The following is a 7,016-nucleotide window of genomic DNA, read 5'->3' on the forward strand; positions in this document are numbered from 1 at the left end:
TGAAACAGCTTTGTTCAATGGCAGCTGAGCTGGACTTTTTTTTTTTACAATACCACCTCTCTTTGTTTCCCTTTGTTTTAACCCTCTCCCTGGGCCCAGAGCCGTCTTCCTTCCCTTCCACACCCTTCACATCTCTGCTTGGACCTCCAGTCTGACTGCACAAAGTGTAACAAACATGTTACACATCTCCCAGTATATCTGAAATACTACTAAACACACATGCAATCTGTGAAATATGTGTTTTTGTTGTGACCAGTAGCTGTTTTACTCCTTTCTCTCCCGCAGGCTCTGATGAAATTACCCTCCCACATTTCCCAAAGTGAGGAGGTCCTCAAGTTCTTTGAAACCAACACAGAGGATCTCAACCCTCCCACAGAGTGAGTAACTAGAACTTTGTTTTAGAAATCATAAACTGTTATTGAGTATTAGCATCCCTTTTGTCACATGAATAGTGGGATGCCAGATATTGCCCTCTGGTGGGTTGTAAATACTGTGTGTACTTGTGTGGCTCAGCAGATGGGACCTTTCATTTGTGCCGCTGACCCGCTCTGATCCGGAGGCTTGGCTCTGTCTGAGATGATTGATTGATGCTGGTTGAGAGGCTCTGTGTTTTATTAATAATGATTTCAGGGAGGGGATATCTGATGCCAGAACAAATGAGGAAGGATCAGTGGTGTCATGAGATGCAGCGGGTTCAAGTCTGAGGGCAGATAAAGCCTCAGTCAAGTCATTTGTCACACTCACTTCAAAGTCAGAGTGGGAGTAATTACAGTACAGGGTGGTTGCAATCACCTTTTTGTTGAAATTTTGGTTTGTCTTTTGGATGAATGTTTAATTGAACGCCTTAGTATTAATTTTTTTTTAATTTAAACTTTATATTTTAAAACCTTTTTTTGAACTCTAAAGGAAAAAAATCATGTGAAATACCTCTCGAGCAGCCTCTCCAGCTACGGGCAGGCCCATCACCTCTAACCCTCTCAACCCATGCATATTAATCTCACTTCAAAGTAGGGGTCTCCAGCAGTCTCAGTCTCAGTCTCAGCGGCGGGGCCGGTCCTCGCTGGTCCGGGCCTGCTGGGGCCTGTTCCCCCTGACTGCGGGGGACTCTGGCTGGGACCCCCCTCTGCCTCCTCCTGGGTCGGTGCATGGCTGGCTCCGGGGTGGGGCGGTTGGGGTCTGCGCCTGGGGATGGCTGCCGATGGCCCGGGTCTCGGGGGTACTCCTGGCGTGCCTCTTGCCTTTGTGTGGGAAGGGTCACACTGGCATGATCACCTTTTCCGGAACACGTTCCACTCTGCATGTTCTGCATGTGACACAGTCACCGAGTCGTCACGCAGTTTTATTCACTAACAGCAGCTAGTTTTCTCATTTCTGTTTGTTTCTCATTTATATTTAACTTTTTAGATTCATAGTTTAGTTACTATGATCTAAAGTTGGCTTGTATGTGTATGTATATGTGTTAATACTGGCAAGTGCGTATATGTTTGTACGTATGTATGTGTGTGTATGTGTGTGCATAGAGGTGTGTGTGTATATGTATGTATGTGTATATGTATATGTGTACATATGTATATATATGTGTATATATATATATATTATGTGTGTATACGTGTGTGTATATGTTTGTGTATGTATGCGTGTGTATGTGTGTGTATATGTATGTGTGTGCCTGTATGTGTGTATGTATACATCTGTAGGTTGTTTTCTTTCTTTTTGTTTTTGGGTTATTTTTTAGTTGTTGTTTTTTTTCTCTCCCTTTTCTCTCCCTTTATCTCTTTCCCTTTTCTTATGAGGTGTTTCTTCTCCTTTCTCTTTCTGTCTTTTGTCTGTCCTCTCTGGTCCAGCAGTACAAACTCTACAATTCAAACAACAATACAAAATAAACATAGAAATAAAATAAAAATTCAGAAAGTCAAGGGGATCATTATATATATAAAGCTTCCCTTGGCAGAGAAAATTTGCTCAGCAGAACACAGCATCCAGACCATCATTCTGCTTGCCTAAATGCTGGACAAGACAAAAAAAAAAACAAAAAAAAAAAAAACACTGCCATCTAATGTTCAAGAGATGTCACTACACAGGTCTGAAAGGGGGGGAAAAAAATGACTTGATTTAATGTTGCTCCAACACAAGAGGGAGCCTCATAACTGAGAATGATTCTTTTCATTTCTGGTGGATAAAACAGAGTGTGGTTGAGATCTCGGAAAAGCTTATGTGCTGTAGTTGTGCAAAGAAAATGAGCAACTATGAGTAGTTCCATTCTATATATTTATGTGTCTACCATCTACATTTCTCATTTTACTGATGATGATTACTCAGTTTATGATCTGTTGAAATGTGTATTACATGTAATATTGGATTATTCAGTTGTTTTACCTGAGCTACATACAAAGCACATATTAAATACATATTTCATCAGGATGTGTGGACCTGAAGTCCAGCTGTTGGAAATTAAGAAGTAGAGAAAAAAAAAAAAAATTAAAGATGCTGGATGGTAAAAAGAGTTTCTCTTAAACAGAGCAGTCTTTCGATGGTAAGATGCAGTGAAATGGGGATAAAATTAACACTATTTTAGTAAACTTTTTCATCACATCTGAATCCTGAATTAATTCAAATGATCTTCAATAGACTGATGCTGTAAAGTCTGTACTGAAATCTGTCATTTAAAACAATTTTAGAATATTGGTATTATGGCTCAGCAACTCTAGCTCAAGCAAATATAAGCAAAGAATTAAGCATTCAGTCTTGTTTCCTTGTTGTATTAACATTAGATAGTAAATGGGACATTGAATCCCTTTTCATCTGAAAATAAAAGTAAGTTAGTTTAAACTTCTGTCTGTCCTTTGAACATCATATTCAAAATATCTGAGAATGTTGTTGGTGCAAATTTGGACTCCTAGTGTTTACAATGCGATGTGTTGACATGATTTTGCTTTGCCTTACATTCATAGTAGCTGTTCTTTTACTTTAATTATTTTGGTCGCATGCTGAACTCAAGCTATGATCTCCACTGAAATCCAGTTAATAACCTCACATTTATGTGGCGACCTGCTTTTTGTCCTGAAATGTGGAGTGATGCCCCACGTTGTGAATGTGTAAATACACTGTCAGTAACATATTTTAATGTTAATGCACTTGGAGTTGTATAATTGGCAAGCTATTTGTCTGCAAGCCTTTGCTGCGTACAACTTAATTTTGCTATTATTGTTTGAGCTTAAGTCATTAGCAGTTGAAACATGGTCGAACAAACATTCTTTTACGCTGACATCAGCGTGTAATCATTACCAAGCTTTGCTGGAGATCTGGGCCGGTGTGCCTGAGTTTATTGGGGTTGTGTGTGCTTTTCGTAGCAGCACCATTACCTTTCACACAAAACCTCTAAATGCAAGTTTTCTGTGTGCACGTCAAACCTCCGCTTTATCTTAATGATTTGCTACTCAATGATGTCGCCCTATTGACCTATTTGGAGGTTACTCCTGCAGAGGTGAATCTGAGGTCTTTGCAGGGGTGTCTGTGTAATGTAGACATGCAGCAGGGCAGATACTGCAGTCTTTTCGCTCAGATGAAAAATGTGAGAAGGACTAATATCTCACACATTCCTTTGCTAACAGGCCCACCTACAATGAGTGAGGTGCAGTTATGTGCAAACAGATGGTAACTCTCAACTCAAACTTAAGATGGATTATCAGGGGTTTGGACTTTTAGTGAGGTGTTCTGCTATTGTGCATGAGTGTACATCTCATGGACACGATGCAGTCAAATTGTATAAATTTTGCAGAAGTTATCTGACAGTCTGATGTTAACTAAAAGTTTAAATTGACCCCTAAAGTCAAGCACAATGTCTTCACTGTTAAAGTGATTGGACATATTTGGCTTCTTCCTCTCAATTTTTTTTTAGATTTAAAGTGGTGGTAAGAGGCAAGCACACAGAGCCAGAGCTGTGTGCTCAGTCTCCTCTTGGGAGAAATAGAACTCCACCTCTGTGCTGAAGGTCAAGCGAGTAAAGGAGGCCAAGCATCTTCTTTACCCTCGACATTTTTCCCCAAGCCCCAGTATCGTCTTCACATGAACAAAATTTTTTGCCAAATAACCTCAGAATCCATCCTGTGTCATGCATCCTTGCCATCTAAAACACTTAACCATAAACATGGTGTGATATATCTAAAGTTTATGCCGAACAAAGCTGACATCAGCGTGTAATCATTACCAAGCTTTGCTGGAGATCTGGGACAGTGTGCCTGAGTTTATAGGGGTTGTGTGTGCTTTTCGTAGCAGCACCATTACCTTTCACACAAAACCTCTAAATGCTGAATGCATCCTGTGTCATCCTTACCATTTAAGACACTTAGCCATAAACATGGTGTGATACATCTAAAGTTTATGCCGAACAAAGCTGACATCAGCGTGTAATCATTATTACCAAGTTTTGCTGGAGATCTTGAATATAAAAATATTACTTTTTTTTGTTTTTTCACCTTGACATCTCTCGTGCCGCTTATCCGGGGTCGGGTCGCGGGGGCAGCAGCCTAAGCAGGGAAGCCCAGACTTCCCTCTCCCCAGCCACATTTGCCAACTCTGCTTTGGGGATCCCGAGGCGTTCCCAGGCCAGCCGAGAGATATAATCCCTCCAGCGTGTCCTGGGTCTTCCCCGGGGTCTCCTCCCAGAGGGACGTGCCTGGAACACCTCACCAGGGAGGCGTCCAGGAGGCATCCTAACCAGATGCCCGAGCCACCTCAATTGGTTCCTCTCGATGCGGAGGAGCAGCGGCTCTACTCTGAGCCCCTCCCGGATGACCGAGCTCCTCACCTATCTCTAAGGGAGAGCCCAGCCACCCTGCGGAGGAAACTCATTTCAGCCGCCTGTATACGAGATCTTGTTCTTTCGGTCACGACCCACAGCTCATGACCATAGGTGAGGGTAGGAACGTAGATCGACTGGTAAATCGAGAGCTTCGCCTTCTGGCTCAGCTCCTTCTTCACCACGACAGACTGGCTCAGAGTCCGCATTACTGCAGACGCCGCACCGATCCGTCTGTCGATCTTGCGCTCCATCTTTCCCTCACTCGTGAACAAGACCCCGAGATATTTAAACTCCTCCACTTGAGGCAGGACCTGACTCCCGACCTGGAGAGGGCAAACCACCCTATTCTGGCTGAGGACCATGGTCTCAGATTTGGAGGTGCTGATTCCCATCCCGGCCGCTTCACATTTGGCAGCGAATCGCTCAAGTGAGAGCTGGAGACCAGATGAAGCTAACAGGACCACGTCATCTGCAAAAAGCAGGGACCCAATCCTGAGGCCACAGAGCCGGATCCCCTCAACACCTCGGCTGCGCCTAGAAATTCTGTCCATATAAGTTATGAACAGAATCGGTGATAAAGAGCAGCCTTGGCGGAGTCCAACCCTCACTGAAAACGAATCCGACTTACTACCGGCAATGCGAACCAAGCTCTGACACCTGTCGTACAGGGACCGGACAGCTCGCACAAGGGGGTCCGGTACCCCATACTCCCAGAGTACCCCCCATTGGAGCCCCCGGGGGACACGGTCGAACGCCTTCTCCAGGTCCACAAAGCACATGTAGACTGGTTGGGCAAACTCCCATGCCCACTCCAGGACCCCAAAGAGGGTATAGAGCTGGTCCACTGTTCCGCGGCCAGGATGAAAACCACACTGCTCCTCCTCAATCCCAGATTCGACTATACGGCGGACCCTCCTCTCCAGGACCCCTGAATAGACCTTACCAGGGAGGCTGAGGAGTGTGATTCCCCTGTAATTGGAACACACCCTCCGGTCCCCCTTCTTAAAAACGGGGACCACCACCCCAGTCTGCCAATCCAGTGGCAATGCCCCCGACGTCCACGCGATGCTGCAGAGGCGTGTCAGCCAGGACAGCCCCACAGCATCCAGTGCCTTAAGGAACTCCGGGCGGATCTCGTCCACCCCCGGGGCCTTGCCGCCAAGGAGCTTTTTGACCACCTCAGCGACTTCAGCCCAAGAGATAGGAGAGTCCACCCCTGAGTCCTCCAGCTCTGCTTCCTCATTGGAAGACGTATTGGTAGGATTGAGGAGGTCTTCGAAGTACTCCCCCCACCGACTCACAACGTCCCGAGTTGAGGTCAGCAGCTCCCCATCTCCACTGTACACAGTGTCGATGGAGCACTGCTTCCCTCTCCTGAGCCGCCGGATGGTGGACCAGAATCGCCTCGAAGCCATCCGGAAGTCTTTCTCCATGGCCTCGCCGAACTCCTCCCATGCCCGAATTTTTGTCTTGGCGACAGCTGAAGCCGCATGCCGCTTAGCCTGTTGGTACCCATCAGCTGCCTCCAGAGTCCCACAGGCCAAGAAGGCCCGATAGAACTCCTTCTTCAGCTTGACAGCATCCCTCACAGCTGGTGTCCACCAACGAGTCTTGGGATTACCGCCACGACAGGCACCAACGACCTTATGGCCACAGCTCCGGCTGGCCGCCTCAGCAATAGAGGCACCGAACACAGCCCATTCGGACTCAATGTCCCCTGCCTCACTCGGGACATGGTTGAAGTTCTGTTGAAGGTGGGAGTTGAAGCTCGCTCTGACAGGGGACTCAGCCAGACGTTCCCAGCAGACCCTCACAACACGTTTGGGCCTGACAGATCTGACCGGCTTCCTCCCCCACCATTGAGCCAACTCACCACCAGGTGGTGATCAGTTGACAACTCCGCCCCCCTCTTCACCCGAGTGTCCAAGGCATGTGGCCGCAGGTCCGACGATACGACTACAAAATCGATCATCGAACTGCGGCCCAGGGAATCCTGATGCCAGGTGTACATATGGACACTCTTATGTTGGAACATAGTGTTCGTTATGGACAATCCATGACGAGCACAGAAGTCCAATAACAAAACACCATTTTGGTTCAGAGGGGGGGGGACCATGCCTCCCAATCACTCCTCTTCAGGTCTTACTGTCATTGCCCATATGAGTATTGAAGTCTTCCAGCAGAACAATAGAGTCCCCAGATGGAGCACCCTCCA

The sequence above is a fragment of the Telmatherina bonti genome, assembly GCF_933228915.1.
Source record: "Telmatherina bonti genome assembly, chromosome: 11".
NCBI lineage: Eukaryota > Metazoa > Chordata > Actinopteri > Atheriniformes > Telmatherinidae > Telmatherina > Telmatherina bonti.